We start from the raw sequence: 25,665 nt of genomic DNA, 5'->3' as shown, positions 1-25,665 counted from the left end.
TCATAATAGAGGGCCAGAAGGAAGAGGAATGCCTGCCAGACACTTTTAACAATATTTGATGGTATTTGGAGCCTTCTCTCATATTTGTCCTTCCTTCTTGCAAACTAAATTAGGGTACAAAGAACAATTACAACTTCCCACACCTTCCTTCGCATTTCCCCTGTTCAGCACCCCTGGAGAACCCTCTACTTCAGTTCTGGCCTGGAGAGACTTCCCCAGCACTAAGAGGTCATTTAACCTCTACAATATCTTCGACTTTTGGATTTCTTGAGATAGCAAATGCACAAAGCAAGCAGGACTGGGAGCACTTTAAGGCAAGGACAGCTGAGATTACTGCAAGGCTTTTTTCCCTGGCATCATATGTCAAGAGTGACATTCCTAGAAGAGGCAGCACTTCCTAACACTGCTTCCCCCAAATAACAGAGAAACTTACCGGGGAGTGAGGTCATTAAAAGAGAGAGCCTGACCCACAATGAGAGATGGATCGACAAGTGACCTTTGATGAATTGGAGCCACTGATCAATGATTACTTTTTTATCAAATGATTCTTTTCCTGTGTCGGCTGGGACTTCTTCCCTCACAGACAGCATTAACATTAACCTTTGCCACACAGGGAGTAAAGGAGATGACACCACAGAGGACTGTCAAGGAAGAAGCAAGCAGCAGGAGGACTGACAAAACAGAGGCTCAGCTGAAGGAAACTCTGGGCTAGCTCATGCTGCCCAATTTCACCATCACCACTCCACCCTCTGTGTGTTGTACCTAAACTCTGAGATGGCAGGTCAGCCTGAGGAAGAAGGCAGGCCTCAGAGCGATTAAGGAGGCTTGGAAATGAGGAATACCTAGTGAAGGCAGATGGGGCAAGGTGAGACACAACACGGCCATAACAACATGAATAAATTAGCCACGGCACCACACGAAAACCAAGGCCTACAATTCAAAAGCAAGCTGTGCTGAACCACAGCTCCCAGGCACTTAACTGATGGCAGGTACAACCCTGAAGCCTTTCTATTTCACTGTTTGGCTCCATCCCAAAACACTTCTGTCTCTGTCCATGCCAACGTGTTTGACTTCAAGCCATTTGCTTCTCCTGAGTGGACACACCGATCTGCGAGAGCTATTTACTGAGAAGGGGAAAAAAGTCCCTGAGGGGAAAGCACAGCTTATCAAATGTGCTGTGCCTGGGACCGGGGTTCAATCTTAACCCAGCTCTCCTGGGGTGACACTGTGCACTCATCAGATGAGCCCTCTGGCTCTATGCCCAAAGGAAAAAGACCAGCTGGGAAAATTTCTTAAATCTTTGAACATGTAAGACTGCAAGCGTGGCACAGGAACAGGAAAAAAACTCAGTAGACGGCAGGGAAGCAGCTTCTTTCTGTTTTCAAGGGTGGCACTCTCCAGCATGGCTTCTGCTACAATGGTTCCGCCGGCTTCTCCATATACTTCTTCAGATGACACATCACACAGGAACTGCAGGGAGGAGCACGTATTTGCTTCTCACACAGTCTGACTTCATTATTCCCCGTAAGTGTTGCACCATGGTCCCCAGTGAAGCAAAATGTCCCTGTCTTGGGCCAGTGCCAAGAAGCCAACCGTCACTCGAGCCTCAGAGGAACAGCGAAACGTGCTGCAGGCAGCTCGGCCCGCAGCAGGAGGAAGCGTTTGGCATAAGGGAGGAACATGGACACCAGAGAACAACATAACATGAAACTCCACTTCGTACCTCTTGCATGTGTATGATTCATCGCCACATATGACAACAGCAGACACACAAGAAGAGAGAGCTCCAACAAACCTGAAGTGCCTCCCCGCACTCTCAAAGAAAGAGGAGACACGGTCAGCTGAAGCCCACCTTATCTAGCCATTACCAATGCAAAAGCAGCTACATTGCCAGCAAAGAGGCATGCCTTGTTCCCCCTCCTCTGGGATGGTCAGTTGCTAATTTTTTAAGCTTGATGTGTCAACCAAAAACTCCACATGAGCCCTCCTTGTCAGAATACGGTGAATGCCTTCCACCTCCAGAAGAGAGACCCTTCCTGCCCACGTCGCTTCTCATTGCTCCTATTCACACAGAAATAAAGGGAAGATGGTAAGAAAGAAATAGGAAGGGTATGAAAACGAACCATCCCGCTAAATCAGAGGAGGATGGTAAGAGCGCTGATTATCACTACCAGCACAGATCTGAGTTACCAGCTTGACGATGGGGAGCCTCACCAACTACTCAGCTCAGGAAAATCCCGCCAGATGTGGCAAAGCTCTCTCAGCTGAAGAAGGCAGTAGGCTCTCAAGTCTCCCCATAGCTTTGCTTCAAGAACACTTCTTGAACATATACTGCTCACTGGTGTCTCCAAGGTCTCAATCTGCATGTGAAGTGTTGCTTTGCATGCTCAACTTCCTCTCCCCTCTCATCAAAAGACAGAGAGAGAGAAGGGATCGCAGTATTAAGTAGATCTTATATTTTAAACCTAATGATGTGTTGCAGAGATTAAGAAATTAGATCATATACACTACTTTCAAGTCACTCCAATTCTGTGCTTCCCTGTTGTCCTCAGCAGAGTTGCTGGGCTTTACTTTTCCCCACTGCTGTACCAGCTTCCAACAAGCAAGCTCCTGCCTCCTTGTCAGAGTCAGGAGACGTTGCCAGCTGTGGCAACACCAGCTCCCCAAGAGACCCTTTGCCCTCACCACACATCCATGCTTTGTCCTTCCAGGCACAAGCTGCACGCCGAGTCCTTTCTAGGAACTTGGTCAGACGAACATTTGTAGAGACAGGACGAACTGAGAGAAGGAACATCACCCCTTTATGTCACACAAAACCTGCGCTCTCCTCCCATTTCCCAAGAGGCCTTTCCAAATTCTTCATTTCCTGCAGCCCTCTATGCAGCTGATCCATGTCCTTCTCCTCACTACAAATGATTAGCTTGTCCTACAATTTAAGAATGCTGTTTCCTCAAACCAAGGATCCAGATTTTGATATTTAAATAAATAAATAAATACATAAATACATAGAAAGCCACAACTGAGCGGGATCAAGGCAGTTGATAATAATTGAATAAAAAATTGGCATCATGGGGTTCTTCGCTAGCAGGCTTTTAAAAACAAGTGCAAGTTTCTAAATTTTAGCAGATCTTACCCTGTGATTTCAGGCATATTTAAAACTAACAACAAAAACCCACATAGCTTTCTTGCTATTTTCTTGGATCCCAAACTACATTGTGAGTGGCAAATTATATTCCATTAAAGGATACTACCAATTAAAATAAAAATCATGATTCTATTTGAATTCTTTTTATTTGGTATTGTTACAAGAGACACCTAAGATTAACAGAACTGAAGGATTAGAAGGGAAAATGCCTTTCACCTAAATCCTTGGTCCATGCATTTGACAGCATTTTGTGTCAAGTCAGTTTTACTGTTTCTCTTAAAAGCAGTCAGCTCCCCTGTTAGTTGAGCTGGATTAGACCCACACAAATAGGAAAAGAAAAATACATATGGAAATGTAACTGCAGAAACTCAAATATTAGCAAGCAAGCCCAAGGATAGCACTGCTTTTTTCAGCTAAGTAAAATGAAGCTGCTGGGTACTCCTTAAACAACACACACACAGAGAAAATCCTCTGCCTCAAATAAACACACATTTCCCATCAGGCACAAAAACATATTCAACATTCAGCAGACAGTGTCAATATTGGCAGTGGTCTCTTTTTTCTCCTTTCAGTAAAGCGGGCGATCTGCTTTTTCGCACACCCTACCCTAGAAACACGAGATCTCTATGATTCACTCTGCAACCTACCTCTCCAGTCACACACCTGGGGGGAAGGCATGCTGAATGTTTTCTCATCAAAGAATAAAAACATTTAAAGCATTGTGTTTCTTCTGGGATTTTGTTCCTCCTCAAAACGAGTCTTGTCACTTAATGTTTCCCTTCCACGCTTCCCCACGCTTCCCCAGCTCCAACCCACTGCCTGGCATTCTCTCCTGTCCCAGAGTTTGTCTCCTTACCCCTGTGCTCCTTCTGGTCACCTCCTCCAGTGCTGCCTCCTGGCTCTCTCTGCCTTCCTGTACCAAGGTGACCAGCCTCATGTGCACCTGTCAGTAGGGTACATATGCATGCACAAAGCTCTGTTTGATGTATGCTTCATCCATCAGAAAGCTGATTTTTGCTCTCTTAGTCATTCTCTTCACTCAGAAGCTTTTTCTCTAGTACTTCTCCCTACCTCCTTCTTCCCCCCTACTTCTCCTACTTCCCTACATCCTTTTCCCTCAGCCAAAGCTTGGTAATTTTCTTCATGTTTTCTCTCTTGCTCTCAAAACTTCCCATTTCTTTCCTATTCTCCAGCTACTTTCTCTGGCTTATTTTGTTACCAGACTACCACCTGTGCTCTTAGCCCCAACCATGTCTCCAGGACCTCTACAGTTAAATCATTTGTTAGACTCCTTTAATTTTCCCCATTTGCTCCTTTGAGTCCGAGCACCGCCAGTCCTCAATGACACGAACACAAACCCATGCCGTCTCCTCCTCCCCTCAAATAGCACAGACCTTCACTGGGAACTGACTGCTCCTCCAGGAAGCAATCATCAAACCTTTTCACAGGGGTACATTATGATGTATCAGCGTTAAGAGGGTGGCTTACCAAGAACTGATTAGAAGAGACGAGCAAAGCCTTGATAATCAAGGCCGAATCCATTTGAAGTTAAGACAAAGGTTTGGGCTGACTGTTTTGGGGCAACTTATCCCTAGAAACTTAAGAGAAGAGAAGAATCATCGGAGACATTTTGGCCGTGGACGGAGTTAAGCAAGAAAACAGCAAGAAGTTTCAAGGCAAGAGAAGTCAAACCAGCTATCCCCAGCGACCATTTACATCTTCTGAGTTTGAACTCTACGCAGTCAGCAAGCAACTGCATAAAGCAACTTTCAAGCTACTTAAAGAAGCTAAGAGCAATGAGTCAGAGAGGCAGCATTTATGGTACTAAGATCTTCACCTGGAAAATGAGAGGAGCATAGCAACTGCTCAGCAGGCTGAACAGCAAAGACACACACACAACCCCAAAGAAGTGAGGCAGGATGGAGCCTTTCAAAGTTTGGTGCATCATCCTCCATGTGACAGCTGCTGGCAGCGACCTGTTGCTTCCAGACCGTACGGGAAGGTTGCTCAGAGCATCGCCCCCACGTGTGCTACCCAGACGAATGCAAAGGTGGGTGTGTGGGTGGCAGAGGAGAAAGCAGGCAGAGGGGTGAGCGAGCATGCAGGCAGCTGTGATTGAAAACTCTGAAAGTCTAAGGTCTCTGCAAACGCCCGAGTTAAAAGCAGAGGCAGCCTCCTGGATCGATTATGCATGCACGCCACTGAAAACACAGGCTGCTAAAGTGCCAGAGCCCTGCTGGATAATTTATAGGCTGGTGTTAGTATTCACGGAGCGGTGGGCAGAGTTCAAAGGAACGAGGTGGAGAATAGAAGTTTGAGCCTTATGAAAACACTGTCACAGCCAGCATGAGCCTCAGCTCCACAAAGGGCTTCACTTGTGCCGGGCACAGGCAGAAGTCAGCAGACATTATCACAGCAGGAGCCACTAAGTGCCATCCTGGCACAGGGGCAGAGCGTCCAGGGAGCGTGCACAACCACAGTGCACTAACGTGCAAACTCTGCAAGCATCTGAGCGCATGCCTGCTTGGATTTGGGGAAAGTACAGGAGAGTCGTGTGCCAAGCAGCCTGCAACCCTTCTTCTCCTGTAATGCTTCCTCACGATTCCCTTCATTCTCCTACACTGGCCATACATCAAATTTTCTGGGCTACTTCTGCCACAAACACCAAGCAGGGAGTAACTGAGGACCTTCAGATGCCTTTTTCACTTATGGTTTCACCAGCATTTGAAGCCAGGACTTCAGGAAAGAAATTAATCATACTAAGCCACCTAAAATGTAAGCTTTATTTAGGTGAGCTTGAGTTTTTCAGCTTTATCACTGTCTGAGCCTCTTAGCCATCTAGTTATTGGGAGAGAAAGATGGGAAGACAGTGAGGTCATCAATTTACCAAGCCCTATGTCTGCTCACGTTTGAGATTAGACACAACACCAACGGCATTAGAATAAGTACTGTGGTTGACTTCAGCAGAGATGTAAAGCAAAGCCTCCCTCACCTGCCTTCCCTTCCTTCTCTGCAAGGCTACTACAAAGCCAGACCTTACAGACACATACAGGGGCACACCACACACTCTTACTATTCACCAACAACTGCCTAGCACAGTAGGAGTACAAGAGAAAGCCCCACACAGATGGATAAAAGAAGGGGTTTGGCCAATATTATACCATTACCTGCATGTCCAGATGCTACCTTTGCATACCGCTCTCGTATCACCTCTCCACAGCACCCAGCATACCCCTCTCCAACCATACTCAACCCAGAACAGACTTGTCTGAAGTTACAAGTAATTATCCGATCCATAAACTTCTCTACCTGAAACTCCCTGGCTCTTACAACATACTTCTGAACTGAGAAGGCACGCGGGAATTTGGTATCACATACTGTGCTGCTTCAGAGACACAAATCAGAATGAAAACCTTTTGTTCCACATTTGGACAGCACCAAGGACAATACAATTCTCATGTCCGACTAGGGAATACGGTAAAATAATTAAATAGATAATAGTTGCTTAAACTAGTCTCCTCTCCATACAGTTACAATATAAAGTTGGATTTTTCTCCAAAGACTCTGGAGGACTAGAATATTGATAGATGCATGTTATTTTAATCATTAGAGTCATTTTTATCTTTTTTAAACAAAGAAGACGCATCTTTACTCTCTTGAGTGATGGCATGGACTCTCGATGTACTGCTGGCAAAACTATTACGTGCAATATGCAACTTGATTAGTTCAGCTTCTACATACGTGGTGGTCATCAGGGTCTTAGCAATCAATCTATAGGTTGTCCACTGCAACATTTCCGGTGGATTTTCAGCAGCAATGTTATTAAAAGTCTAAGGATAAAGGCACATGTGCACAGCACAGAATTTTGAAGGCTGGCAGCATCTGCTGCTGATAAATTTGACAACCATTAATGTAGAGAACAGTTTGGGACAGAATCTCAAACCAATCCTAAGATGAAGAGCGTACTAAATGTGATTAAATAAATCAGTCTGTTGTCTATGATCTTCAACAAAAAGAATTTAAACTCTTTCTATTGAATTTGAGACCCATTTTAGAGATAAGAAATAGAGATAGCGATTTGCTCTTGTCACGAAACAACTCAATTGCAGACTGAAAAAAGTTTGCCTCCTGCCCCTTCCATTTGATTGCTTACCTCTCACAGTATAAAGAATGGAGGCTTCGACAGGGAAAAAAAAAAAAAACTGCATTTAAGTTCATGCAAACATCTGGGCAGAGTCCGGCAAAACAAGGCTATAAAGCAGACAGAAAAGACTTATATGGAAATAGAGAAAAGAGGTATAATGTGTTTAACATGGGGAGAGACAAAAATTACAAAGAACAACCAAATCTGAAATGACATATAAATCAGTTTACAAACAGAACCATTTTCTCAGCACAATTACGGTGACAGAAGAATCACTGGAGAGCTTTAAGAAATCATTCACTGAGCACTTACATGGGATAATCTAGCAAAGGGGCCCAGGAGACCTGGTTGATCTTCAAGAACAACATCCTCAAAGCACAAGCACAGTTGAATTTGATGTGCAGGAAGCCAAGCAGGTGTGGAAAGAAGCAGGTGGCTGAACGGGAAGTTCCTGATGGAGCTCAAACATAAAAGAATCACAGAATTATAGAATATCCCGAGTTGGAAGGGACCTATAAGGATCATCAAGTCCAACTCCTGGCACCGCACAGGTCTGCCCAAAAGTTTAGACCATGTGACTAAGTGCACAGTCCAATCTCTTCTTAAATTCAGACAGGCTTGGTGCAGTGACTACTTCCCTGGGGCGCCTGTTCCAGTGTGCAACCATCCTCTCGGTGAAGAACCTCTTCCTGATGTCCAGCCTAAACTTCCCCTGCCTCAGCTTCACACCGTTCCCACGGGTCCTGTCACTGGTGATTACGGAGAATAGGTCACCTGCCTCTCCACTCCCCCTCGCGAGGAAGTTGTAGACTGCGATGAGGTCCCCCCTCAGCCTCCTCTTCTCCAGGCTGAACAGGCGCAGTGACCTCAGCCGCTCCTCGTACGTCTTCCCCTCTAGGCCCTTCACCATCTTCGTCGCCCTCCTCTGGACACTCTCCAACAGTTTTACGTCCTTTTTGTGCTGTGGTGCCCAGAACTGCACACAGTACTCAAGGTGAGGCCGCACCAGCGCAGAGTAGAGCCAGACAATCACTTCCCTCGACCGACTAGCAATGCCGTGCTTGATGCATCCCAGGATACGGCTGGCCCTCCTGGCTGCCAGGGCACACTGCTGGCTCATATTCAACTTGCTGTCAACCACAACCCCCAGATCCCTCTCTGCGGGGCTGCTCTCCAGCGTCTCATCGGCCAGTCTGTACGTACAGCCAGGGTTGCCCCGTCCCAGGTGCAGGACCCGGCGCTTGCTTTTGTTAAACTTCATGTGGTTGGTGATCGCCCAGCTCTTCTCTCAAGGAAGCAAATGGAAAGTGAAAGTGGGGGTGGGCTCTCCAGGAGGATACTGAAACTTCCTCGGCACATCAGGATGAAAATTAGGAAAGCTTGAAATTGCATGATAATTCACAAAATGTGAACGGTGGTAAGAAGTGCTTCAGAATGCACACTGGTAGCAAGAGAACGACTAAGCAAACTGTGGGCCTAAAGCTGAATGGGACAGGGGACCAGTGGTAAAGGGTATGGAAAATATTTAGGCCCTCAATGCCTTCTTTGTCTTAGTCTTCACTTGTGAAGACTGTTCTCAGCCTTCCTGTTTCACATGCCCATTGGAAGTATCCAGGGGCCAGAAGTACTACCCACAGCAGAGGAAGACTGAATTACAGATCACCTAAGCAAGCAGGGCTTACTTACCTAAGTCCTTGGGACAGACAAGATGTCCCAACCTCACTGAGGGATGCAGCAACAGCTGATGTCACCCTGTCATGTTTTAAAGGTCACGGTGATTGAAGGAGGCTCCTGATGACTGAACAAGGGTAAATGTTGTACCTCTCTTCAAGAAGGGCAAGAAGGATTCAAAGAATTACAGACTGGTCAGCCTAACATCAGTTCCTGGGAAGATTATGCAGCAAATCCTCCTGGAACCCATTTCCAAACACATGAATGACCAGAAGGCAAGTGGGAACAGTCAGCATGGATTTACCAAGGGAAATCTCAGCCTGATTGCCTTACGTGATGAGAAGCTTGGCTTAGTGAAGAAACAGCTTTTGAAACAGTTTCCAATAGGATCATTGTAAACAATTTAGAGAGTTGGAACTGTATGAGTGTATGGCAAAGCACGTGGAAAAATGACTGGAGCGCTGCACTCACAGGCTGGGGGTCGGCAGTACAACAACCCAAGGGCAGCCAGTTACTAATGTAACTCAGGGGTCCTTTGCTGGACTTGCTCCATTCTGTCAATGTCTTCCCTGCATGGGGAAGGCCAGGAGTGTGCACAGTAAGCTGATGGGGTTTTAAGAGCCAAAAAAGACGGAACTTTTTATCACTTGTTTCCAAAGGTACACAGGAGAGCCAGGGATAAACCCCAAGATAGACAACTCCCTTGTCCATAATTGCTTGCCCCATAAATGTATTCTAACACTTATGGTCCCATAACTCTGCAATTTGTCTATATTGAAGGGTTCCTGGAAAATAATTCACCCACAAAAAGTTAAATAATCACAGAATCATAGAATGCTTTGGGTTGGAAGGGACCCAAAAGACCACCTAATTCCAACCACGCCTCCACTAGACCAGGTAGCTCAAAGCCCCATCCAACCTGGCCCTAAGAGTTGATAAGAAGGTTTAAATATGACTTCATTGGAAGTTTGAGGCTTCAAGTTTTGGAGCATTTTAACAGTTTGTCACTGCATACCATAAAACATGCAGCTACATCTAGTGTCCCACGGCCACTTCATGGCTGCTGAAGAACAATAAATGGCATGGCAGGCCAAAGTAGAAGGAGGTGGGGGTTTGCAACATATGGGTTAACAGCAGGCATGTTTGTAACACGCTTCACGTTGGCATACTGTGCAATGGTACCACATCACACACTAAATGACAAAGGACATCACAGCACCACACGAAGTCACACAGTTTAATTTAAATTCAGAGAGAAGAGCACCTCAAAGTCACCCAGTGCCTACCCTGCATTTTGTGGCCCTCCGGAGGTACTGTCCAAGCAAGATGTGCGCAAATGCAGCCACCAGCCCAGGCGGAGCTCCTGCAGCCAAGCCTGCCAAGTTCCCCAGCAGCATGGTACAGCCTTACAGCTGGAACGGCTGCTCATTCGGCAGCCAATTCCCAGCTCTCCACCCTTCGGGCAGTCTTGTACTCGCCCATATACAGCACCAAAGACATAACCTATACAGACAGCATTGTTTCCTAGCACTGGTATTAGTTAGGTTTTGCATCACCTTGGTAGGACACCATTCCGGCCAACAAGCTTCTTGCTTTATGCCACTTACTTTGCACATTCATTCTGCTGAGACCCTTCATTTTTTCCCCAGTATCCTTTTAAACACTAAGCATCAAACTCACGCTTATTGTCTCATTCTCTCTCTGTAACAAAAAACCTCCTGTTTCCCTTAAAACCTGCAGGGGTCACTTCACTAATGGGCCAGCCTGTCTCCCTACATACATCAGGTGGATGGTGGAAAGTTTGGGGACAGAAAAACCTCATCAAGTGAAAAGTAAGCTGTGTAAATAAAACAGATGGAAGATGCACACACAAAAACTCCGAAGCAACGGCCCCAGCTTGAATTATTATTGTAATCCTTTGCCACATGCCTACAGAAAACTTGACAACAGCTAAGCTGTCAACATGCTATCATACCACCCATCCTGCTGACCAATCTTTGTTTTTCTGTACTCCCCCAGTTATCTGTGTCCATCTGTTGTCTCTTGTCTCATTATTAGTGTGCTAGCTCTTTGGGGCAGGGAGCATTTTTTGCCCTGTGTTTGATGCAGGACTGTGTAGGTGCTACCACAATAGGCAGGAATAACAACAATAATTAGGTTATATCTCCCTACCTCCTTGGGTTGGAATGTTTCCCTCCTGACTTCACAGCAGCGTTCATAAAAAAATTATTACTTGGTACTATTTGGGGCCTCGTAAACAAATAATTACACCACAGCCTAACTTTGACCATTTCACCAGTTGTCCCTTCAGGCCTGAATCCGCTGAGCTCCGCATATGCTTCAAATGGTGAGCGTGTGAGAACTCGGCTCCAGAGGACGATACCAGCCTTGCGGTGCAGCAGGACCAATGCCCTGCATGCAACCCTTAGACAGATTTTTCCCTGGACAGAACAAACTTCCTACACACAAACTGTTGCCTCCTACTGTTGTGTGTCAACCCTGACTCACTCCTAGTGCCAAGAAGTAGAGGATAATATCTTCATCCTCCACTCGAAGAATGGCAGCAGCCTGCAGTTATGAGTTTATGTAAGAAGGCAAAAAATGGTTATATTGTAAACTGCACACGCATACAGTGGTCAAGCCCAACACTGTTTGGGCTTCACACAAGTTCAACACGCATGTATTCACAGATGTTCTGTTAAAACAAAAGGAAGAAATTTCCTTCTTTGGGGTTTGTCAGAGGAACTGGATCTCTGTACTGGATCTGCTCAGAAATTCACCCCTGGCCCAACTGGCTACAGACTGCCTGTTCATGTAAATCTAAGATTCGGAAGAAATGTAAGTAAAATATCACATAATATGCCTTGGTTACTTTCCAGTAGCCACTGAAAGAGTTTTGCTGAGCCCCTCAGAGAAGTGGATCCCCACTCCCTGAGTAAGTGCCTCTTCTCTGGAAGTACCACGAGCCCCTTTCACAAAGTACTGAAGTCGAAGTATTTATGGGATCAGGCATTAGGCTCCCTTTTCTCTAACCCATGGGGTGCTAACACACCTCCCTGCAATGCCTAGTCCACACTACTCTGCTTTAGGTAACTGGAAGAAGAAATTGTTGTACAGATGAAAACCCCGTGCCCTTGTCCACTATTTAATGGAAGAGCACAGAAAAATCATCTTGCAGTAACTGCAACAAACTATACAAACTTGCAGTAGATTTTAACAGGAAAAAGCAGAGGTGGAAGTCTTCCTTTTCATCTCCAAATCGTTTATCCAAATCTTCCCAGTCTAAATTAATAAGCAACTAGGATAAGAACCTCTTAGTTAGGAGGACAGAGAAAGCTGGGCAAGCCCTCTGCTTCTCACCCGCAGGAACAGAAAGACTTACAGTGCTGGACAAGTATGTGGCCCTGTCAAAACCCACAAGCTTGCTCAAGCCTTTCTGGGACACGCACTGTAAAACCGGGTTGTGCCAGGGACATGGAAGGTGCTACAGGGGCATTGCAGAGGAAGTGTTTCACCCTGGCCCTGCCTCCCCACTCTCCCACCACAACTGCCAGCAAGGGGAGAAGCCTGCTTTTGAGGTAGCCCAAGATGTATAGGGACCGGACGCTGGGGGGCTCAGGTAGCCCACTCCCTCCCTGAACAGGTCAAAATTCTAACAAAACAAACTAGTTAAAATCTGGTGGCTCTCCATCTCATCTGCTCTTAAAACTTCCTGCGATGGGAGCACCGCAACCTCTCTCAGGAATCTGTTTTCATGCTTAACTATCCAAACAGTCACAAAGCTTTTCCTAGCATCTATCTCCACATCTTCCTTGCAACAAATTAAGCTGATTACTTCTTGTCCCATCCCCAGTGGACACAGAGAACAATTAATCACTGTCTTCTTAGAACAAGCTTTTAAATATCGGAAGACTTTTCATGTCCCTCGTCAATCTTCTCTCCAGACTAAAGGAGCTCAGCTCGTGGAGCCTCATCCTGCAGGTGACGCTCGCTGAGCTGGCTGCCCTCTCTTCATCTCCTTCCACCGTTCCTGGCTTTGCTGCTCATGCTGGACACAGTGCTCTGCTGTGGCTGCTGGAGTAGAAAAACTACCGCCTGTGTGCTACACGTGACGTTCCTGTTAAATATACCCTAAAATGAGATTTACTTTTTTGCAATGTCACCACACTGTTGACTCACATTCAGTCTCTGACTCACTGTAGTGCCTCCCAGATCCTTTTCTGCAGTACTGCTGCCTGGCTTGTTATTCCCCATTTTGCATGTAGGCATTTGATTTCACCTTCCCAAGTGCAGCACTTTTCATTTGTCTTCAGTGAATTTCTTCTTACTGAATTCAGACTGCTTTCCAGTTTATCAGTTTAATAGGTGTGTGACCTACGCTGTGCCAGGAAGATCAACTTCCTGCCTCGTGTTACACACAGGCTAAAAAGAGAGCATGCAAGAACTACTGTGCTCACACAAACGTTAAGAGTTACTGTCTTATCACAAGCCTATCAATTTGTCACTTCCTTTTCACTCTGCATCTCTACGTGATACCCCATGGTCTTAGTAAGAAACCAGCAGCTCACTGAAGCTTTATAATATAAATTCATTCAATAAAATTATAATCCACTGCCAAAAAAGGACTGCAATATCCCAAGCACCACATCACTCTGACCCAAGCTGGAACCAAACAGAGCTGCTAGCAGCTCATTAACTGGGTCACATCAACCAACAAGGAGGACAAAGGACATATTTAAAAAAAAAAAAAAGAAGAGAAAAAGCATCTAATTATAGGAGCTAAATCTTTAAGACCCAGCTCAACAAAATTATGCATTTTGGTCCAGTGTTGTTAGATACACTGTCAAGTATGTATTTGATTAATGACTTGTATGAAATTACATGGGGATCAATTTGTTTCCTTGCTTTTTCCCATAAAGCCCTTTAGGCTTCTAGAGATGTCGCAGGTATTTTAAATGCATTTACCTGGAATTATATTCTATCACATCCTCTAAGTACTGCATGAGCTAACCAGACAAGCCAGCAGATTTTGATTCCAGGACTTCAACACAGTATCAGGCATATGGAGTCCCTTAAGAAGGTTTACCCCAGTCCCACCACAGAATTCCTGCATTCCCCATTTCCATCCAAAATGCAGGCAAAACTATTGATAGTTTAAAATTTCTTCTCTTCATGGTGTACAAAAAGATTTCAGGGTGCAATCCACTATAATAATAGAAGGGTTACAGAAACTGGAATCTGTCTCAGATACATGAAACTTTCCTTTCAAGAAACTCATAATACTTTACAAATGACAGTTTTGAATTTTGAAAGGTGGGACTAGTGTGAAAAGCTGGTTTGACACATTCAGGGAGAGAACACCAAACTTCTTCAGTTAATACCTTAATTGCAGGACCATCCTTACTGCTCTGCGGACACCTCCTACTACTATAGTGCTATCCATGGGTCATGCACCAGTACAGGCTGGGCCCCACCTGCCTTTTTTCCCAGAAAAGGGCCTCAGGGTACTGGTGGAGACCAAGTTAAACAGGATCCAACAGTGTGCCCTTGCAGCAAAGAAGGCTGATGGTATCCTGGGCTGCATGAGGAGGAGTGTTACAGATCAAGGTAGAGGATCCTTCCCCTCTCCTCAGCACTGGTGAGGCCACACCTGGAGCGCTGCATCCAGTTCTGGGCTCCCCGGTACAAGGAAGACGTGGAGCTACTGGGGTGAGTGAGTGAATGGCCACAGAGACGATTAAGGGACCGGAGCTCCACTCCTATGAGGAACAGGCTGAAAGAGTTGGGACTGTTCAGCCTGGAGAAGAGAAGGCTCATGGGGCAGAACTCAGTAATGAGTACAAATACGTGAAAAAAGGGTGCAAAGAGAATGGAGCCAGGCTCTTTGCAGTGGTGCCCAGTGACAGGATGAGAGCCGATGGGCACAAACTGAACACAGGACATTCCGTCTGAACATAAGGAAACACTCCTTTGCTGTGAGGACAACCAAGCACTGGAACAAGTTGCTAAGAGTGGTTGTGTAGTCTCCCTCCTTGGAGATATATAAAAGCCATCTGGACATGGTCACCTGCTCCACGTGGGCCTGCTTGAGCAGAGGGGTTGGACAAGATCATCTCCAGAGGTCCCTTCCAACCTCCACAATTCTATGGGTTTCACCAGTCATCAACAGGTCAAAACTCTTCCTGAATAATAGTTCCTCTGGGGCTTAAATCTGTTCCTTTTCAAACATGCCCCGACGCTGCACCAGAACCTCCTGTCATCTGATACTGAGGGATGGTGCAGAAAGAAATTCAGCAGCCAGGATGAGTTCCTTCTCCGGACAACGATTCCACTTTGATTATTGCACAAACGGATCAAGATCTTTGCCATATCACTTTAACTCAGACTTCTGCAATGCTCAGAAAGATCAGACTGGTTATTTCCCCCTTCCCATTATTCCCAGAAGCAGAGAAGACAGAAAACACAGTGGTCAAAATAATTCAAGTCAAACTGTTTAATGCCATACATATAATACAATATTGCTCACATCAGCAGAGAGCTTTATTCCAGATAAGATCTCAAACTAAAACAAGGACTCATCTTCCCTGTGGCTCCCTAGCACATGGAAAAAGGAAAGGAGGGCAGCATGGCCTCCCACTGGCTCTTCCAGTCTAGTGAACAGAAGAGAGTTCTGCCAAGTAAAGGAGAGTGATATAATCTTGTCTCACCTTCCAGTGCTCTGATGATCAGAAGAGAAAATGTTAAGTGAGCATGCCATAATTTTATACCTGAGTTCAGCAACTGACTTATCTACATGAAGTAAATGAAGATCAGTTGAGCTACTAGTTATCAAGAAGTTAGGAGAGCAAGCACACCAGTATGACCGGTGCTTTAACTTGCACCACAGCTCAATTAACTTAGAGATGCAACAGTAACTACAAGAGCAGAAAATCACGAAGGCATCAAACTGATCAGAAAGCCTCTTGAACGCTAACTTGCCTCGAAGATTTCTCTTCCCTTTTGCGTTTTAAAAGAAATGAAGTATTTTGTTAAGAAAATACAACTGACTACCTGGCAACTTACTAGCACACACCAACTGAAAATTGCGTAGTTGTAGATTCCCCCTTGGCACAAGTGAAGGGCCCTAAACTTCAGGTGAACAGGCTTTTCTGCAGCCCCTTCCTTGCTTCCCTCCATGATTGGTCACGAAGACAGCTGACAGAAGGGCCTTCCACACATCCCTCTCCAGATCCCATTCCTCCTCACTCCATTTAGTTTCTGCAGTTCAAGCAGATTCCTTTTTCCCCTGAAATCAATGTTTAATTAACACATTATTGGGAAAAAAAAAAAAAAAAAAGGCTGTAACAGCAAACTGAAATGAAGCCAGCACCTCCCTGCTCTGCAGATGCAGCCAGTCCCATCAAACAGTTACCCCACTGGAGAGTTCTTCCTCTCCTCATCGTCACTCAGCTGCCAGCAAACATCATCCTTTTGCTTTGTTACCTTCCTTTGCATCCCCATCCCTAGGGGAATCCTTCCCTCCTTCGAGGTGGTTCACAACAGCAGGAAAGACAAGATCACGCTGCAGAAAGTAGAGGCAGAAGGGTAGCAAGTGCTCTCTGTGTAGCCTCGCAGCATGACCAACGCCTCCCCTTTAATCCTGCCATCCCCAGCGGAGCAGCACACTGATTCCCCTGGTGACTTCCCCACCTCAACACGGCAGCAGAAGGAGCGCTGCAGCGGTAACCGGACAGCGTGCTTCGCCATGAGCAGGGGGTGCTCCCAGGGTCAAGCTCACAAAGTCTGGGACTACACGCAGCTATGTGTACCCAAAGGCAGCCGAGAGGCTACCGGCAGCTTCAAAAGGCTTACATCATGCCTTCCCCCCCATTGCCTCCTCCCAACCTCACCAATTATTATTCTAGCCCATTCCTTGGCTCTCATCCGGCTGCTGGGAGGTACTTGGATGCAGGGGATGCTGCAGCACTGTCAAGGGCATTACGAGGCAGGCCCTAGGCCTTGGGCACCCTCCCTGCTGAGCGCACCGGCACCCTCACTACAGGGTTGGCACAGCAGGGGAGAGACAACGAAGTCCACGAACTCCTGGGCTGGGCTGCCCTAGTTAGAAAAGGAGACATCAGGATGTTTGAAAGGGTCTACTATCCCAGCACTGTCATTCCCAGGATCCAAAGCTACTAGTGTTAATTAGTTCCCGTGATGTGATGGATGACAAGCGGCAGGGCCAGGAATGACACAGGCAGATCGCGTTCGAAATAAGCTGTCCCTCACCATCAAGGGCAAAGGAAAGGAATCCGGAGAAGACAGGAGCTAAGCACGCCACTGAGAGACGCCAGGTATGCTGACAGAGGCCCCTCATCCCTGACGCCCCCTTCCCATCACCCCGGCTCGCTCCCGCTGCTGGCAGACAAGAAATATGCAGGGGAGCACACCTGGGGGAATATTTGGGCACAGGGCTGTGAGAGACAAGGGGAAAGCTCTGAGCTTTGGGAACCGAGGCAGATGAAGGGCTAACCCCTGTAGCAAGGGGCTACGTTTCAGCCAGGCCCGAGCTCCTGATGGCTGTGGGCACTCCTCCACCACCCTCTGCAAAGCCACGCAGCGATGCCTGCAGCAGCCCAGAGTCCCGAGAGGCTGCACGCTTGAGCCCAGACAGAGGGCTCTGCCAAGCTGGCTGCACAGTGTGCATTTCCCAGCAGCTGCCCGCAGTGCTCAGAGAGAGCCTTTTTCTCTGAATGGCAAAGCAAGACATTGCATCCCCACCTTCTCTTAAGAAACTCAAGATCTTCCAACACCACTGGCATATCTCCACCAGGAGTCCAACCGCCCAGCTTCTCGAGCACAGCGCTACAGGGACACAGCGTTTCATCCCTCACAGACCTCAGTAAAACCATAGTCAGGCTAGCCAAGCCCAAAGTTACGGCTTTTCCTTGCCAAAACAATAAAAGCCAGTACAAATATGGAGCACTAAAGATGCCATCCACTGCCCACAACAAGGAGAAAGGAAGAACAAACTTCTCCCGTGCTGCCTTTCTACAGACATGTCTTGTTTTGGCTGCCTGGATTGGTGCTGAGAGGTCAAAACATCATCTCTCATGCTCAAAGTCCTTTACACATGTGAATTGTCTCGGTCTATGACGGTGTGAGGATAAACCAAAGGAAGGAGAAAGCAAATCACCTGACCAAGACGCTGTAGAGTGCTGGTTTCAAGCAACCAACAATCCCACTATCATCTTGGCTTCCAAAATGCAAAATATTCTCCTCAGCACTTGCTGTATGAATTAAGAGCTGACTATGCTAGATTGACAGACTGCTATTAACTAGAAGAGGAGGATGAGGGGGAGAAGAGAACTGGTAGAATTTTTCAAAGCTTAACCAAAATTGGGGTAATTTCTGGCTCCAGCTGCGTTGGCAATAGTCCCAAAATAAAGCCTGTCTCCTTATCATGCTGGTGGGAGCAGGGGCAGACAAAGTTAGATGCTTTTTGTTTTTAATTTAAACACTGTGCCTCTTGAATCACTGTCAGAAGTCCTCTCTTTTCCTGATTTTTGGTCATCACAAAGTTCCTGGCTGTAGCATTTTGTTCTTGGCCACCGTGTGTCCTTATCCTTGACACAGCACATCACAGTTCAGCCAGCGTTCACACCTTCCCCTGAACACCCAGAGCCTGTTACAAGAGAGGAGAGGGCAAAGGAAAACTGATCAGGGAGGTAAAGCGCACTCTGCTTCTCTCAAGACAGGTAAACTCTGGAGCCTTGGACGAAGCTGTAGAAGAGAAAAGCAAGAAATTCAGTAGATCTGCTGAAATACCACTGCTGCTACACCAAGCAAGGGACTGAATGAAGTCTTCCTTCCCAGGAACACTCTAGACTAGAGCCAGATCACATGCAGTTTGAAGGTGTCCTCTAAGGTGATAGTCTGAATCCAATCCTAACACAAAGAGACTAAGAATTGCCTGACGGCTTGGTAACTGGCTTGAAAAGGGGGAGAAGTGGGGGAGAGAGGTTGCCAGCTCACTTCCATTTTGCGCAGGGACTTAGGTTATCACTACCATCGATTACCCCTGCACCATCGCTCACCCCCTGAACGCTCTGCTGGAACTGAGCTCCTCTCTCACTTCTTGGGTGCAGAGCTAGTCCCTCCACTAAGCGCAGTTCACCCTGCTCTGCTGGCTATGTAAGCTTGAGCGCGGACAGAGCACCACAGCCAGACTTTGAAGTCTTTAAGGTTTACCTTCTATAATACTTCCTCCCAATTTTCTCTACTCCTGTGTCAAATAAATAGAGACCAACTATGCCATGAGAGCATGCTGGCACCTTAGTCACTGGGGAAATGGAGGAACCGTAAGACCAGGGCCCACCTTCAGCCTACAGGGCGACGGGGAGGCAGACTCGGGCTGCATGGTGCTCAGCTGGCCGCTGCAGGAGCCGCCCTGCTCACAAACACAGGCACCACAGCATCGTTTTGTTTCTGAAGGGGCTGGGGATAGGGAAGGGAAATCAAAAGCAGCTTCTGGGGAAGCCAGGCAGCTAAGGTGAGATCGCTGTGGTGAGCACACGGCAGGGGAGTGGGGGAGCCAGGTATCTCTCCGGGCATCAGCCACAACGGCAGCAGTACTGGACGCGTCCCTGCCCCGTCTTCCTGACCGCAGCTCACCACCGCGCCTCAAGGTCAGGCAGAGAGGAGAGCAGCGGCCGGCAAACCACAATAGCCCTGGACAGATCTATTTGTTAGGCTTTTGCTATCGCTCCGTGAAGTGGAAAGATCCAGAAGCATGGAGACCTGGGAGCAGGCGCAACCACACGCAGGAGAGGAGAAGCAGCGGCTGGCAGAGCCACAGGAGTCTTCCTCCCCGGCTTCCCTCCGCCCGGCGTGCAAGCAGCCCACGACCAAGCTGGGAAGGCCTCCGTGCCCGGAGGAGGAAGGTGCTGAGCAGGTCTGCGAGCCCCAAGGGGGCCCTGACCGCCTGACACCCAGGAAAAGCCTCACTCACCGCTGCCATCCCCACCCCTGCGTGCCAGCCGCCCACGGCCACCAGCTGAGGCTGGCTGGGCTCTTCCCCTGGCTCTAGCTGGGGGAAGGAAGGGAGGGAGGAAAGAAGGGAGGAAGGAAAGAAGGGATTCATCTTTCTTTCCTTTCCCCCCCTCTTCTCCCTGCTCCACCCAGACCCAAAGAGCCGCGTCCCTCCTGCACACCCTACCACAGAACCACAGGGAGCTTTCCCCCGCCTCTCTCCGTTCACCAGCCTCCAGCAGGGACTGCCTGGAAATGGCGATATTCCCCTATCGTCTGGATCAGCCGCACGGACGAGCTGAGAGAGGGCAAGGCAGGATGGCATGGCAGGGCGAGGCGGGGAGGCTTTGTTAGGTCCTGGCTCCAGCGCAGCCCGCCCCCTCTCTCCATCGCGATGCCCTCCAGCTCGGACACGTGAGGAGGCGCTGGGAAGGGAGGGGGCCTGGGGTGCCTATGAATTTTGTTTCCCCCATCAAGGGGACGGCTCGCTCCCCCGAGCATGCCTGGCTCCGCCGGAGCTCCCTGGAGTAACCTTTATTCCAGTGTGTCGCAAGCATGTATTTCACGGATGGTTACACTGAATCATTATCACCAGACGTTCATTTGACCAAAATAATGTTATTAGCATCGTCAGGCCCGTCGCCCCCCACTCCTCCCTCCCCAGTACATCCATGCTCCCTCCAAGCCCCGGGTCCCCACCGCCCACGCAGGGCACACCCCTCCCCGGCACAAAAATCTCACGATGTGCTGGAAGAGAGCGCGGCGAGATGGGCTGGCGAAATGGATGGACGTGCCTTTGGCATTTACTGCGTTCCCGACCCTCTGCCAACGTTTATCAGCCGCACGCACGCACACACAAAGACGGGCACGCAAAAACCGGGATTAAATCACGGCCTGTCCTAGGTACGTGACTACGGGTCTGCGAGCGTGTGCACGTGTGCCCGAGCTGCGCTCGCAGTCCTATCGGGAGCCCGAATCTGCGTGGCATGAAGCAAAGGTCATCGTGCCACCGTTGCGATGCACTAAAAAAAAAAGCCGCAGAGCCATCAGGATGTAACACAGAATTTTCTCGTCAAGGGACGAGAAACCTTCAGGGGGGTGGGGGCTGGGAGGAGGAAAGCGGGTGTGCGGATGGGGGGGGTGGGGGGGGAACGGCAGAAAATGGGGAGGAAAACGAAGAATACAAAGCTCCACTTCGCTAATCCAAGATAGACAATCCATCCCTTCCCCCTCTCTACGCCCTCCCTCCCCCCGAAATGTTGGTGCAGATGGATTTCTGTATCTTGGTTTTGCAGCAGTGGGTCTAATGACTCCCATACCAAACCCCCTCGCTATCATAACCCCTCCCACTATTTTTTTTTTTAGACCGGGCTAAAGAATAATGTGTTTTTAGAGATAATGGGTTTTATAAAAAGGAAAGAAAAAGGGACGCAACGCAGACATTATGCAAATAAGCTGCTCCCCGCATCACCCCCATCTTCCCCCAACCGCACATCCCGATTTCACCCCCTCCCATCTTTCTCCAGCCTTCCCCCATCAGCTCCCCCAAGGAAAGGAAAAAAACCCACAACGCGATCTGGGTAGCCGATCTCAAAATCCCAAGCACTAATCCGCTTGAATTTGTTCTTCCCCTTATATAAGCAGCAGCACGTCAACATGTTCAGTGGAAAGGCAGCGTAAAATGAGGCCAGGCTACAGCCATGGAACAGGGGTGATATCGGCAGATATCGCTTCTATCGAGAAGCCATCACCACCGGGATGATGAAATCAAGTACTGGGCTTTCAGCCCTTCCCTTCCTTTATTTATTTATTTTTCTACGCTTGCTCTCATTCTATTTCGTTTTCATTTTGGTTTCGCTCTACTTCATTTTTTAAAGGACAAAAGTGAAATAAATAATTAAAAGCCCACAGACATACCCCACCGGAAGGTGCCCGAATGCTCCAGAAAGAGAAGCCTTACCTCCTAACTTTTTTTCTTTTATTTTTCCTTTTTTTCCTTTTTCTCTTTTTTTAATAAATACATACAGCCCTGTTGCTCCCATCATCCCCAAACTTCAAACATCCCCAATTGCACCTCCCCACTCCCAAAAACCAGACACTTTGTTAGAGACAGACAATTGTTTAGGAAACTGCCGAAGACCGAAAAAGAAACCGATAGAGAAATGGAAAATGAGCTCTACACAATAGTCTAGTTCGTTCAGCTGATAGAAGCGTGCCCAGTCCCAAAACCAAAAGCAATAATCTCGGCGACCTCCTCCCCCCAGAGCCCCACTCACCCGTAGGTAAACTCACCCAACTTAATACCGATGACCATTTTAACTTAAACCAATGACAGCCGTAACACCCTTCTGGTTCACGCTACGCTTAATAACCGGCTCTATCAGCCTGGCAAACAAAACCTTTTGTGATCATTTTTCCCCCCACCTACTCAACATCTCCCTGAGACTTTTCGCCAGCCTAGCGAAGAGTTGGCCCCCCTCAAAAAGCAGCCCCTCGAAACACGCAATAAGCCGATGCTGGTGAGCGGTCATGTCAATACTCGCCTCTTTGGGAGGGCTGCGTGCTTACCACAGAACAATTGCGTGCAGGCAAAAATACCGGAGGAACAATTAATATTTAGAAAAAAAAACAAAAATAATTTCTTAAAACTATTTCAACGAAGCGTTGAACGGTTCAACCATGGAAAGGTGGAAAGAGCTTGGGAAAGCGAAAGGCTGGAAGTGTCCTTTTTATAAACAATTTGATGGGTTTAGCCTGGGTTCTGCCTCCCCGATGCTTTGGTTTTTCTGCCGCTGATCTCATGCCTAATCTTCTTTATTGTTTTCTTTGAGGGGGGGGAGAAATCAGGAATTATTTTTTTTTGAAAGAGAGAGATTTGAATTTTAACAAAATGCATCCTCATGGAGCCCTGGCTAAATATGTTACTTCCTAGCTACAAAGGACTGCAAATAAAATGAATTTAAAGAGTAAGCAAAAGACAAGTCACCTGCAAAGCACCGGAGTCAGTGCCCTTAGGTAGGAGAATTACATCACTCCCTGACTGAATGATGTTCTCTTTTAAATTATAAAGCAGGTGATTTTTTTTTTGTTTGACAGAAGACAAAAAAAAAAGGCAAAAAGAGGTGGGTATTTCACATACATCTTGCACGAAGAAAGCATTGAACCAACCTTTAAGGTCACTCACTGCCTGAAAACCCACAGCAGTCGCTCACGGTGGAAGTTTTCAGGCAAGACGGCTACTAAATCATTAATACAAACAAATGGAAGGCGGGGAGGAAAGGCGCTACTGTAATAGATCCGAAGACTTGGAAGAGGAAAAAAGATATATATATATATAAAAAAAAAAACTTTCATCTTCAGCCTCTCTTCGTTCCTCATTAATAATTTTTTCAGGAAGAAATCCTTAAGCTTTAGCCAAACGGGAGGCTCTCTCTAAGCGTCTCCCGGCCGTAATTCAGCGCGGTGTCTTCTTCTTTTCCGCGGGGCCCCCCGCTCTCCGCTCGGAGGAGCCCCGCCGCGGGCAGCGCGGTTCCCAAAAAGTCGGGCAGGAGCCGCCGGGGCCGGACAGCGCCCGGGAGGGACCGAGGGGAGCCGGGCAGCTGCCTCGCGGGGGGCAGCACGAGCCCACCCGCGGGGCTCCGGAGCCCAGCGCCTCCGGGGCGGGAGCCCCCGCCGTGCCAAGCCGAGCCGAGCCGTGCCGCCCCCCGCCCGCCACCCCGCTCACCTCCGCAGCCAACTCGCGGCTCGCCTCCGCTGCGGGGCGGGGGGCTCCAGCGTGGCCCCAGCCGAGGAGGCTCGGGGGGTCCCGGGGAGGCTGGGCTGGCCGTGGCGAGCCGAGCCGAGCCGAGCCGAGCCGTGCGAGCCGCGGGCGGAGCTGCGCAGGGCTGAGCGCGCCGCGGTGCCGGAGCAGCCCGAGCCCCGCGCACGCCGCCGCCGCCCCCAGCCCGGCCCGGCCCCGCCCGGCCCCGGCTTTTAAAGAGACCGCGGGCACGGGGCCCCGCACGGACCCGCTACGGTCCCGGTTCAGCCCCGCTCCGGGCAGCCGCCACCTGCCCCGGCTCCTCGGCCGCTCCGGCGCTTCCCCCCCCGGGACGGGGACGGGGTCAGGGGGCCGCCTCCCCGGGACAGCGAGCCGGGGGGTGTGAGCTTCCCCCCGGTCCCGGCTCCCTGCGGCCCGCCCCAGCCCGGCCGCTGCCCTCCGGGACCCCCCCGAGTTCCCAGCCATCGGTTTGTGCCCTGCCCGCCGCGTCCAGCCCGGCCCCGGCCTCGCCCGCCTGGCAGCCCCGTACCCACCCGTAACCCCCGGGGAGCGGAGGGGACGGCGCCGACGCCCCCCGGCTGCGCTGGGGCCCGCGTTGTACCGGGAGAGCGGCAGCCCAGGCGCTGTAACTGGGCGTTGTGGCACCCTCAGCGCTTCGCACGGCAAACGGCCTCGTTCAGAGCGTCTTCCGCGAAGTTTCTGAGCGTGTTACCCTGCTGAAAGCCCATCTCCGAGAACAGCAGCAGGCACGCACAGGGCACACGAAACCCCAAGCCAAGAACCCAACCCCGTGCCCCACTCTCCCGAGCCTCTGATTTTGGAAGATGCGGGGGCGATGCTCACCCCGCAACGCCAGACGAGGGGAACTGCATTTGCCCTCCAATAGATTGGAAAGCTGATTGCCTTTCCTTCCCTTTCTGGTCATGTACGCAAAGGTTTTTGTCCTTTTCTACGTTTTGCATAGGAGAGAGCTCACTCACAGCAGCTGGTAAATAATTATTTTATACAAAGGTATTGATCGCCTTGCCCACTATCAAAATGCAGCTGTGTCTGGGGTGTGTAATAGCCTCACAGAAACACTAAATAATAGTTTCAGGTAGTATTAGGAGCCCCCTGGGAAGTTGCTCTGGAAAACACACTGTTCCACACCTCCTAACACATTCAGACGCATGCAGAGGGAGGATAACAGAGACCTATTTCAACGAGGTGACAACAGCCCAGCAGAGAGGCATCTTCCAGACTCAAAATCGGAGTCCCTAGAGCAAGAATTTATCCCTTTATGTCTGTGCAAGCACAGGTTATTGTTCAGCTTCCTGTTTTATATGGACAACAGAGCAGTGGTGAGAACTACCAATCCCTCCTCAGGGCACGGGATTAGATCCCGGTCTCAATTACTGTGAAGAAAATCAGGTATTACTTTATTTACTTCAATAGTTAACTCCAGATTTAAACGGGCACCTGGCAATAAAACCTGGCTGCTAGTCCCTCTCTTATCCTGCTGATAGATTGCCAGAACTAGCATTTCGCAGCTTGCAGTTTATCAAAGTAATAATTTGATGAGGTAGCCATCTGAAACCACACCACCTCTGGCCCTTCACTCTCCAAGGTCTTCTAAGACCGTGCACGTCCTCGCACTGGATTTTGATCTGGCTGCCTATCACCAGAGCATCTTCCTTGTAAAATCAATGACAACAGCACAGTCCCCACTTCCAGTTCCGAGCTAAATCTCTTCAGTTTGGCAGGCAGCAAACAGCACGTACCTGGAGAGAAAAAGAAACTAGCAACGGTAGTTTATAGCCTGCTTCGTCAAGAAAGGTAAAGTGAGCCTGGGAAGATTTTGGCACAGCAAACTCGTTTTCATCCGCACGTGATTTTTTCAACTAGAAAATCTAGGGATCCCAACGTATAAAGCGCTTACAAGTCCAAAAGGGGGAT

General features: G+C 48.6%; 1 protein-coding gene across 1 annotated transcript in view; it reads right to left on the bottom strand.

Moving 5' to 3' along the window:
- Window positions 1-23,731, bottom strand: part of NRXN3 (neurexin 3) — a 981,410-nt gene extending 957,679 nt beyond the window's left edge. The window contains exon 1 of the mRNA XM_035539906.2: window positions 23,695-23,731. The gene's annotated coding sequence lies outside the window, so the exon portion shown is untranslated. The remainder of the gene's footprint in view (window positions 1-23,694) is intronic.
- Window positions 23,732-25,665: the final 1,934 nt, after the last annotated feature.

This window comes from Cygnus atratus, chromosome 5, assembly GCF_013377495.2.
Source record: "Cygnus atratus isolate AKBS03 ecotype Queensland, Australia chromosome 5, CAtr_DNAZoo_HiC_assembly, whole genome shotgun sequence".
NCBI classification, from domain to species: domain Eukaryota; kingdom Metazoa; phylum Chordata; class Aves; order Anseriformes; family Anatidae; genus Cygnus; species Cygnus atratus.
The sequence above is the reverse complement of the archived record's forward strand: the minus strand, read 5'-3'. Positions and strand labels throughout refer to the sequence as shown.